The following is a 12,613-nucleotide window of genomic DNA, read 5'->3' as shown; positions in this document are numbered from 1 at the left end:
TTTTTTATAACTTATTTTTTATTAACATTTTCTTTGAACAATTACAGTGAGAAGGTGTATCCTGAATAGTTCATTAGACAGTTATAGTTTTCTCAAAGTCCTTATTGTCCAGTGGTAATGGTGGTGTCCTCTTCCTGGCTTCTGTATTCAGTCCATTTTTCCCATTTTTCATTAAATTGCGTCTCCTGCAATCTCAATTTATGTGTCAATTTTTCCATAACAAATAACTCCTCCACAATGCACAGCCACTGCTCCTCGGTCGGTGGATCCACTTTATACCATAGTCTTGTAATTGCCTTTTTGCTTGCCAATAACAATATTTTAAGTAGATACTCGTCCTCTTTTTGTACTATATCCTGTGTCAAATTTCCTAGATAAAATATCTTACATGATTTGGGTATCTCATACCCAATTATCTTTTTAAGGCCTCGCCATATTATTTCCCAATATCCTTTTATCTTTTGGCAAGACCAAAACATATGTGTGTGTGACCTACATCCATGTGTCCACATGCTCTCCAACATGGCTGCTGGTTAGATAACAGTTCCTTCCTAATTTTTGGAGTAATAAAAAATCTAGTCATAGTTTTCCAGTTGAACTCTCTCCAGATCTTGGAGCTGGTGGCCGTGCACTGCGTTTTACAAATAGCAAACCATTCTTCTTCAGTTATTTGTTTCTTCAACTCTTTTTCCCATTTTTCTTTGATATACAAAGAGGAAACATTTCTACATGTCATCAAACCTTTGTATAGAGCTGAAATCACTCTGCATTTTTTGCCCTCATAGGCTTTCTGAAAAACCTCAATAACTTCATTTGTTGTATATGTTTTTATCTCCTTTTCATAATAATCCCTTATTTGTAAATATCGAAATCACTCGTGTTCATCTAATACCGGGTATAAACCTTGAATCATCTGCAAACCAACTCAAAATCTTCGTCTCCTTTTCCAGCTTATATCTTTCAACCACTGTGTTCCATATTCCAATTGTAGTTTTAGTTATTAGATCTAATTGATTACTTAATTTGCCCAATAATCCTTTATGTGTTATTAAATTTCATACTTCTATGTCCTTTATCCCTACTTCTAAATTTTTCCATCTTGCATTATACCCATCCTTGCACCAGTATATTAAAGGTCTGATCTGTGCAGCGTAAAAGTATTCCTTAAGGCTTGGTAAAGCCAGACCTCCTTTATCTTTAGGGAGCTGCAAAGTTTTGTATCTAATCCTGGGTTTCTTTCCTCCCCATATAAACCTTGATATCCACTTATCCCATTCTATAAATTGTTTTTGTGGGATCATCACTGGAAGCGACTGAAACAAATACAACAGCCTTGGTAAAATATTTATCTTAATTATCGCTATCCTTGAGCTAAAATCCAAACTAGTAAGTGACCATCAGAAGCCTATTGAAGAAGACTATCGAAAGCCTTTTCTGCATCTATACTTACCAAAATTGCACTTTCTCCTTTCCTTTGTACATGTTCTATGACGTGTAAACACCTTCTTATGTTGTCTTGCGTTTGCCTTTCTTTAATAAAACCAGTCTGATCCTCATTGATCAAATCCTGCATGAATTCCTCTAATCTCTTTGCTATGATGGAGGTATAAAGTTTGTAGTCTACATTTAAGACCGATATAGGTCTATAATTACAACAATATTCTTTGTTTTTCCCTTCTTTTGGGATAACGGAGATGATAGCCTCTTTCCATGAGGGAGGGATCTTGCCTGTCCTGAGAGTATAATTAAATGAGTCATACAATAATGGAATTAACTCCTGTTTAAAGGTTTTATAGAAGGAGGCCCCCAATCCATCAGCTCCCGGTGATTTCCCTGATTTGGCCCGACTAATTGCCTTTTCTATCTCTTCTACTGTTATTATTGAGGTAAACATTGCATTTTGTTTTGAGCCTATTGCTGGCAGATCTAATTTGTCTAAAAACTCCCTCAAATCCTCTTCCCCCGCAGAGGTAGGTTGTGTGTATAACTTACTGTAATATTCCTCAAATACCTTTTCTATTTCCTCTGGTTCGTATAAGATTTTATTAGTTATTGGGTCTCTTATTTTATGTATATTACTTAATCCTTGCTGTTTTTTTATTCGTCTAGCCAAGATTTTAGTGGCTTTAGATCCTCCCTCATAGTAAGTTTGTTTTATGAACCTTGCTTTCCTTTCCACCTCTTCCATCAGAATATCATCAATTTTTTTCCTCACTTCTTTAACCTGGTTAAGCATCTTTGAGTCTTTTGTCTGTTTATGCTGTTGTTCCAATTCTTTTAATTTTGCTATTTGTTGCTGATATGTTTCTAGTCTAACTTTTTTTGCGAATGCTGTGTATGAAATCAGCTTCCCTCTTAATACTGCTTTTAGAGCATCCCATAAAATTATCAGGTCTGTTTCTCCGTTATCATTTTCCTCCCTGTATCTAATGATTTCCCCTTTAAATTCTTCGACTAGTCCCTTATTGTTTAGAATACCTTCATTTAGTCTCCATACTGTATTTTTCTTCTTATTGTTCAAATGGATTTTCAGGTACACCCCACTATGGTCTGACACATCACTTACCCCTATCCTGCATTCCTTCACTCTGTATATATCTCCCTTATTCATCAGAAAATAGTCAATTCTGGAATACATTGCATGCGGGACTGAATAGTGGGTATAGTCCCGATCAAATGGGTGAAGTTCTCTCCATACATCTAATATATCCATTTCTGACAGCATGGTATTCATATACTTAGTAATTTGTCTTTTACCTTCCTTGGCACTTGTTGAATCTAACATGTTATTCAATACCACATTAAAGTCCCCTCCCATTATCAATGTCCCTTCTGATTCCAAATTTATAAGGTCAAATATTTTCTTAAAAAATGTTTTTCTACTTTCCGGAGGAGCATATACGTTAAACAGTGTCACAACTTGGTTTTCTAGTTTACCTTTTATCATAATATATCGTCCTTCCTTATCCCCAATTTCTTTAATCAATTCAAACTTTATCATGTTAGAAATCATTATCATTACACCCCTCTTATGTTTTTGTCCAAAGGAGCTGGGGCAAGCAGTTTTTTAAGTGTCCTCCTCTCCACCACAGTCTCCACGGTCTCCAGCCTAAAACCCACCACAGAGCCAGCTTTCTTAATGATTTTATTAAGTCTGTTGGTGTCACTGGCTCTGATGCTGCTACCCCAACAAACAGCAGCGAAGAAGATGGCACTGGAGACAACAGACTGGTAGAAGATCTCCAACATCTTGCTGCACACGTTGAAGGATTGTAGCTTCCTCAGGAAGTAGAGTCTGCTCATCCCCTTCTTGTACACAGCGTCAGTGTTAGATTTCCAGTCCAGTCTGTTATTGATCACTACACCCAGATATTTGTAGGCCTCCACCTCCTCCACAGTCTCCCCCCGGATCTGTAAAGGTTGTGACGACGTCCTCTTCTTCCTGAAGTCGATCACCATCTCTCTGGTCTTGTTAACATTCAGCCTCAGGTGATTATGTTCAGACCACTCCACAAAGTTGTCCACCAGAGACCTGTACTCCCCCTCCTCTCCTTCTCTCATACACCCAACAACCACAGTGTCATCAGAAAATTTCTGCAAGTGGCATGACTCGGAGTCATACTGGAAATCAGTGGTGTATAACGTGAAGAGGAAAGGCGAGAGCACAGTCCTCTGCGGAGCTCCTGTATCACTGACCACCACATCAGACACGACACTGCCCAGATGTACAAACTGTGGCCTGCCTGTCAAGTAGTCAGTAATCCAGGATAATAAGGGTGGTCTGTTGAATGAACATGCACAGTATAGTGAACATCAAGTTTCCCAACACCCCATAACTTCAAGGAAAACCTTAAGTTTTAAACAAAGTCTTAAAATCTATTCTAAAATGTGCATGCATTTCGAGCAAGACACAGGTATTTTTTCTAGCTCTTCATGTGCTGTTCTGTTCGTACATTTTTTTTTTAACAAAAAGTAATGCACCAAAATTCGTACATATCCCATGTAATCATTGGCCAGTAATTTGTCTAAAATCCCTGCAATCACGTGCTCTGATGGGAGTGAAAAAGGAAACTGTCCAAGTGGCCCAACAGAGCTGGGTGGTGACATTATCACCATGTGTTTTTCTCCTAAACCTAACCATAGTAACTTTACTTGCCTAAACCTAACCCTCACAACTTTAATGAAACTTTATTCATGGGACGCTAATTTATTAGACATCATACAAACTGTTGTACGAGGATACATTTGGAGTAATTGGAGTCTTTTTTTTGGCCAAGATGATTTCCTCAATCCAAAACATTCAACATGATGATAGAGTGAGATGCGGCCCATTGGTCTGAAGATTTTATCTCTGAGAATGTTATCTCAGTCAGTTTTTGGACATCAACAACACACACGTCATGATTAAACGTCCATTAGTCACATTTGGCTGTGACAGCAACACAAGCAGGAAGTGCCATTATCGCTGCTGTAATTTATTTTATCTTTTGACGTGATGACTCCCAGGTAAATGCGAAAGATACACTGTATAGGATTGTGTACTTGCAGTGTGTTGCAGCAAAAGTCAAGCCAGGTTAAACTTTTTTTGTCAAACACCCCCCACTGTAGCGGCATGACAATTGTGTTGATGGAGTGACCTCATGTATTTGTCTCATTTTTGAATTTGAGTCATTAGCATAGAAGAATGGGTATCCAGGGTCCTAATTATGGGGATGGATTTCATTTTGGTTCATAGAGTATATGTTTGCCATACTTAACGCAATAAAGTGGATTTATAGTGAAGTGATTATATTTGGCTTTGGTACTTTTGTTGTATTTTTCTCTCAAAATTATGATTTTTTATGATTCATGACTGTCTGTCTCTCTCACGCCCACACAGTGTGGCCTCCTTTCCGTCCCCTCCTCTCCCCTCGGGGACAGAATTTAGTGTTCGCATTGTGTCTGAACAGAAAGTTGTCTGTGTGCGAGTGTCTGCCTGTCTGTGTGTGTGTTTGTGTCTGTGTGTGCATGCCACCGCCTTCACCTGCAGCTAAACTTGACATTTACAAACTGCGCTCCTCCCTCTATGACCACACCACACACGTATGCTCGCACGTACACACGTGCACACGTGCACAATACCAACAGTGGACTATCATTCTATTTTTAGTCCTTTGAAAAAGAAACTATGCTTTTCAAATTTTCTTTAAAAAATTACAAAGAGATGACCTGCAACCCTGTCTGATGTCAGTCGAAGAGGGGTCCTCCAGAGGAGTGAACACAGACTGTAAAGGGACATACACAGATACAAAGACTTCACTCGTGTTCAAAACTTCAACTACAGTATATCGTTAATAACAGTAAACATGTCATTGCGACACAAATACTCTGAAATTATGCATGGCTACTTTAATTTAGAGTAAATTTATGTTTAACCTGTAAGCTGTATTAGTTACTTGGCTACATACTAATATCATATTTTTATGTATGAAGAACTATACTCTAAAATTCTATCAAACCAGTAACATTTTTATCATATGCCATTATATTGGTCCTTTTAGAGTGAGGGCGTGTATAGCATTTTAAGTAGGTCTTGGGGTTTATCATGCTCTGACAAGAGTTTGCTGTAGCTATATTTTTTCTCTATATTATATATTATCTCTCTTAATCATAGTAACCTCCTCCTACTGTTTTTTTTTTTAATTATTATTTGTACCGGTTCTATTTCTTTTTAATTGCACAGAGGAACTGCAGAGAATTCATGAATTTTGTACTTTATAATTATGATATCCTTATGGAGATTTTGTTTGTTGTACATTAATTCTATCTAATTATCTTACTGAAACTTAATATTGATATTTAAATTAATTTTGCATAGTACAATTATAGTTGATATTACTGTTATTGTTAACGTTTTGTAGAACACCTGTATCATCCTCTGCTAATCAGCACAAGTTTATTTAAAAGGAACAGATGACACAGTCCGCTTCACATCCCATCACTCTAACTGACCACTACCACTTCAACTGTATGAAAGCATTTATCTGGCAACATTACGTGAATGCATAGTGCATTGACTCTGTTTGCAATATTTGCACAAGGCACAGTGTACCTTACTTTATGCTCAGGTTGATTTTTTTTATTCAACTTATCATTCTACTTTTATTATTTTTATTCTAATTTTATATTGTTTGCATGAAGGAAGACTGGCATATTAATAATTTTGCTGTATTGTGTAAACCATTGTGTTTCTACTGTGCATATGACAATAAGCTCTTTGAATCTTATAACTAAGAGAGGATTCCTGTTATTCCAGACTGAATTGCTGAAGTGATTTAAAATAAATACATAAAGCCAACTGAGACACGCACACCCACACATGAATAATCCTTTGCTTTCTTTTCTATTTCACTATAAGGAGTTGCTGCTGTGGTTAACAAAACATTACACAATAGTTCGGTTAATACAATACAATCTATTTTAGAAATACAATTTAACCAATGCTAATGGAAAGAGTAACAATAAACAATAACTCTAATTGCAATTAATTAAAATGGTAATGTAATTGGAGACAGACAGGTAACTTCTAATGTTTTCTAATGTTTCTAACATATTGATGATAGTAGCTTTGCAAGCATTAATATAAGGTTTTAGCCATGCTAGCAGCATTGCTACAGGGGACAGGACATTTATGGTTCCTATACGATGAATCACCATCAGGTAGACATTTGTGGTTTTGAGTAAAATATCAGCCTGTTAGCCTTCTCATTGTAAACATGTTGGCATGCTGACTTTAGCATTTAGCCGGCCCAACTCCAGCCTCAGAGAAATGCTAGGGCTAAGGCCGTCATTAAAAATGAATTATTAGAGCTGTGAATGTAAGCTACAGCAGTCTCTGCTACTCACACCAGCAAATATATATCAAAATATCAATTCTGGTAATACAGCAGAAACATAGGTTGTTGTTTTTTCATACTTTTAAGTTGTAGAACTTAATTTATACTTTTTGTGACTTGAGCTATGTACAAAACAAAACGTAGCACTAGCACTACACACTATTGATCATTTTTAGCCTGATTGCACAACAGTTAATCAGTCATGAAAATTGTTGTAAATTAATGAGTGAACTAGTATTTTATCCCTTTAATCTAATAGAATCTTACCACTGAAAAGGTTTTTTGGATTCCACTAATCACTAAAACAGAGCATTCTCCTTATTAACCTTATCCATTTTTTCTGTATGGGTTTTGGAAGAAAAAAAAGCCATCTTAAAATGGCAATCATGGTGAAAAGAAGTTGTTGAATTTCAGTTCACTCTTATTTCAGTTATTAGCTCAATGTGTCTCTACACTGCAGTCAGTGATAACACAGTTTTAAAATGTATATTCAACTCATTAACAACAACAGCAGCCTCAATGTGTTTTATAACGCACCGGTTTAGTTGAGCAGTGAAGCATCACATACTATGAATTGTGTGTGTGGTTCCAGAGAAAGAAATCTTATCTACCTTTTCAACAGAAAACAACACAATATGACATGATTATCACATTCCATGTTAAAACAAATACACACATAGCAGACAACTGTGAAGGTGAACACACACACACACACACACACACACACACACACACACACACACACTCACACACACACACACACACTTTTCTGGATAAAATGCCTGTGAAATCTGCACAGTCAATCTTCTTCTATTACACGCACACACACACACACACACACACACACACAAATGACCTGGTGGAGGCGCTAACTCTGTGAAACTCAATCGTTCTCACTAAGGGGATGAGTGTGGTGAAACTGTAACTGTGTGAGTACGGTAAGAGGTCAGTGCTTATGTCCTGTAGACTCAGAGGACCTTATTTTCTTCTGATGGAGAGTCAACCATCCCAAATCCATACAATATTGTTGATTGAGAATGTGTAGAAACTGTGCAAAAAAGACTAAATGAAGTTTACTCTGACCAGACACATACTAAATATGGTTCATTTTTAGTGTGTGGCTGATGGACATTATTCTCCCCCAATGCAATGCATAAAAAATGGAAATGGAAGAGGTGCTAACAGCAAACATATATATATACAGCGCCGACTAAAAAACATGCACTAAGTACAGTGCTGATCTTCGCCAGGCAGCCAAAATGTGGCCTGCGACAGACGGTAAGCTTGTTGTTTCTAGCCTAGCCAGTAGCTAGAAATGCCTTTTGCTTTATGCTTTTTTCAAAGGATTTTGTTAATGACTTGCTTCCTCTACTGTCCAATTCAGAGGAGAGAGTCAGCAGCCAATTGGGGTATGAAATAGTCAATAAAACAGTTTTTTCAACAAAAGTGAATCAATAAAACCATGAAAGGTCCTTGGGCATAAAGTCATACATGTGCACCCAAAATATTAGGCTGATTGGTCCAGTAGTAAGCAAGAATAGCTGTAGACAGATACATACACACACACACTCAAAAATACACAACCAAACACATCCCCTTCACATCCCTTACCTCTAGTGGAGATAACATCATTTTCATGTCCATTTGTGAAGTTCAATTGACAGTAGCTTTTCAAAGTTACAAATTGATTACATCCAAGACCACCTGGGTTGTATTGTTTCCCATTTAGTACGAAATGGTTAGGTAGGCTGATATTTTTGGGTTCTAACTGCTAAAAACTTGAATGTGGAGTCTCATGCACACCTTCAAAACACTTGTGGACAGGTGCATAGGAGGAAAATATCCACAGATGAGAAAAAGAGAGTTCCTGCACACCGTCCAACTACGTGCAAAAAACTTAATTAGGTGAGCAATGTTTCAGTCGTGGGACTGACGTCATTTAGGATACCAACTGCTTAATGTACTATAACTATTACTATTCATGCTTTACAAAATTAGCATGGAGTTTGGATTTGGGGCACATCTTCAGTTTTCATTCCACTTAACCTGGGCAGGTATGATCTGTATTTTTTTCATTTGCAGATTTAGTAACTTAAAAATGTATTAGTCACAACCATGCGGGATGGTAGCTTGCACCCAGTTTCCAAAAAATGACTGATCCCAGTCTAGTGGTACTAGCATACTGACAGGTCAGGGGACTAAAAGGATGTCACCTGAGGACAAAATAGTTGTTTCTTTCCCAGCACATTTTAACTTACCAGAACCGTTCCCCATTATCTGATCACAAGAGGCCACAGGGTGGCTTCAGGACATGTGTCTCTGACCTTTGCTCTGCCTATTGTTAGTTGCTGATAATATGAGCAATCCTGACACTGAAACCATTCCAAATCCGGTAACTTTTTCGGATGTAAATGTATCTTTTGGTCTAAACCTCATTCTGTCTGTACACTGAGCACCATAGTGAGCCTGTATATCCCGGGCTCAGGGCAGCATGTTCAGGTCATGTTGTCAGTAGTTTCTGTGAATTTGGGGGAAGGTTGGCAACTATAATTTTACCGTTATCTGAATTTTCTTTTTTTTTCAAATCGGACTTTTTACTGGCTTTTTTGTTTGTTTTTAATTAAAACCCTGAAAAGCAACAGTTTCATCAAATGTTTTCATATAGAAATTACTTTTGGATTGGCAAAAATCTTTAATCCCACATTGATAAGCAATACAGGCTTGCTACATTTTTAGCCATATTATTGTTTTTTTAAAAATGATCTCTTAGTAATGTCATCAAATTAACTTTGAAGTTTGCATGTGTGCAGTTGTTTGCACTATTAAGCTTTTGAACTCCGACCGACAGTATATGACTGCTGCTGAGTTCAATGTGCTGAAAAGTTAAAGCTCTTCCAATTTAAAGATTAAGCCACTCTGTGTTGAATGCACATGCCGGCTCATGCATGTGCAGACACACACACACACACACACACACACACACACACACAGACACACACACACACGCACACACACACACAGAGAGAGAGAGAGAGAGAAAGATATCTTGCCCAACATTGTTCACACAGAAAAAAGCTATGAAAATTTTTTGGGTTTCAGCCAGAAAATTTCACACCAACATCGCTCCCACACCCTGGTTTGTTCATTCTTCTGTATGTGTGTGTGAGACTGTGTGTGTGTGTGTGTACTCGCAGATGTAATGAACCATATATTCATGTAACCCTGAGATAGCGTGAAAAAGCACCGTCAGTAATCTCTCCTCATACAAGAATGCAGTGTAAGATAAAATGATAACAAGAAAAGAAGAATGTGGCTGTAGGAGCTCACCAGTAGCATCAAATAGATGTGATTTAAAAAAAAAAAAAAAAAAGGACTTACTGTAGCTTAATAAAAGTGGATAGAAAAAACAAAGCACTAAATGCTCAATGTATTTAAAAGGTTTCTCTAAACTAACATTTTTCAAGAAAAATGCCCCAGTATCGTAAGATCATCTACAGTCCTTGCTGTGGACAGTTTCTGGGGACAGAAAAGTGTGCTAGGTGTGTGTTTTTTTATAATATGTATCTACAAAGGTGGATGCAAATTTTGTTGTGGTTTTCATCATTGTGATGGAGAGAGATTAGATTTTGAGCATTTGTGCCTGTTTGGTTTCCTAGCACCTAAAGATTGGGAAATTCTGAAAAAAATGTATTTATGCCTTCATGTGTATCTTGCATTTTCTTTTGGAAGAAAACAGTCCAAAGGAATTTGACTTATTTCTCTGCCTGATTGGTATCTTCCTAAATTGGTCCAAATTTGATGTTTGATAGAAAGAAAGAATAAGAAAAGAAAGATTTGACATCAGAAATTCTACTCTGATGTTTTTTTTTTTGGGAGGGGGGGGGGGGGCAACTTGTCTGGTCTTGTTAACACTGAGTGCCTCTGGTAAATTGTATTTCTGTTCAAATCTCAAATCAGACATAAAATAGGGGAGATTGGGGTCTGTTGGGACAGGGGGACAGGGGGCAGTAGTGCCAGTGCCTTTTTAGCAGGCCAGAAAGCAGCTATGTCAATGCCATGTCAGCCACTCCCTCCTCACTTTCAACCTCAAAGTGGAGGTCTTCTGATCACTACTGTAATTTTATTAACAGTTATAAAATATACAGCATATAATAACATTTTTGGCTCCTTTTTTTGTTTTAATTTTTCCTCCACCTTACTGTTTTTAGTTTTTACACATACAAAAAACATGTCATTGGAAAGCTCATTTTCTGACTTATGGACCCACTGCCTTAACTGTTCTGGGAAGGATGAATTTGGGGAAATTGCACTCCTTGGACATTTTACAAAACTGTGCCTTCCATGTTTGGTTTTGGCTTTTGGCTTTAAAAAAACAAATTAGCAGGATCTATTCAGGGATGAAATTATTTTATTAAAGCAATATAAGGTTATTTCATCTTGATACAAAAACTGGCCCTACTCTCCCCTACTTATCTACTAAATCCCATGAGATGTAGGTTAGCATTAAAAAAAAAAAAAAAAAACAGATTTGGCTGGCAAATGTTAGCGTAACAGTTACAAGGACTTACAGACCACACCTAGAATGTGTCTTGCATAATGTAAATTCTTCTTGTGCCTGTCAACATGTTCACAGTGTATTGTGAAGTCAGGCACATCTAGTTCTTCTCTCTAGTCTCTAGTCATTTCTGACACAGAAACACAGTTACAGCTACTTATCCGACCCGACCAGCCCACCATCACAATCCATCCTGCCCTGTAAGACATCACCACCACATCTCATGCTCTATTTCACATGCAGACGCAGCTGGCTAAGCCTAAGCAGACGTGTGTTTAGACTTAAAAGGCTTACACCTATACTAATATAGAAACCATCCATGAAATAACAGCTGTCATATAACTGCTGCCTTATTTCAACAGCCAGCTCTGCAGCAGCACCCGGCACTGCCTCACTTCGCTGCACAGGGGGCATGGAGGGCGGAGCTGTAATGACAGACACCACTCTGTGTGTGTGTGTGTGTGTGTGTGTGTGTGTGTATGTAAAAAGTAGGATTCTAAAATCCATTTTCCTAAAGCATAAAAAAGCAATATAACGGAAACAGAGAAATAACTAACTGAATATTTCACTGAACACGTGACATTGCAAAGTGCTCACCTACAGTAGGAGCAGTATGTTACACCTACAATTTCCTGTGGCCCTTTGCCAAAAATATAACAAGAGTAAGTGTTCACTGTAATTATGTTTGAGGAATCCTGCTGAAAGATCTTCATGAACGCCTGCCAGCTGATCAATCAACAGAAGCAAACTGCATTACTGTATTAAAACTGCATGTTGTACATGTAAGCGAAAAAGCAGTGGGTGTCCCAGTATAGGATAGATCTCCCATATCACCCTATCACCTTTATACCATGACCCTATAAGACACAGAGGCTGTGTGCAAATCCTGTTATTTTTTTTAAGTGAGTTTGTGAGCAGTTTAAACCATGGTGAGGTCAGTTTCACCAGAATTAGAAATGCAAGGACTGATCTTTGATTATCAAGGTGCAGAAAGTTTCTATTATATTAACTGATACTTTTCTAATGTCTCAAATGACAATATGAAAACAATGTGACCATGCATCTGCATGCAGTTACAGGTGGAAATGAACAAATTAATCTTTTTGAACAGCTTTTTTTAGTGTCTGGTATGCATGAGTGCATCAAACTGAATATTTTATCTCAATTTACATGGGCTCAGTTT

Source organism: Plectropomus leopardus, chromosome 16 (genome assembly GCF_008729295.1).
Source record: "Plectropomus leopardus isolate mb chromosome 16, YSFRI_Pleo_2.0, whole genome shotgun sequence".
Taxonomy (NCBI): domain Eukaryota; kingdom Metazoa; phylum Chordata; class Actinopteri; order Perciformes; family Serranidae; genus Plectropomus; species Plectropomus leopardus.
Note: the sequence above shows the minus strand (reverse complement) of the source record.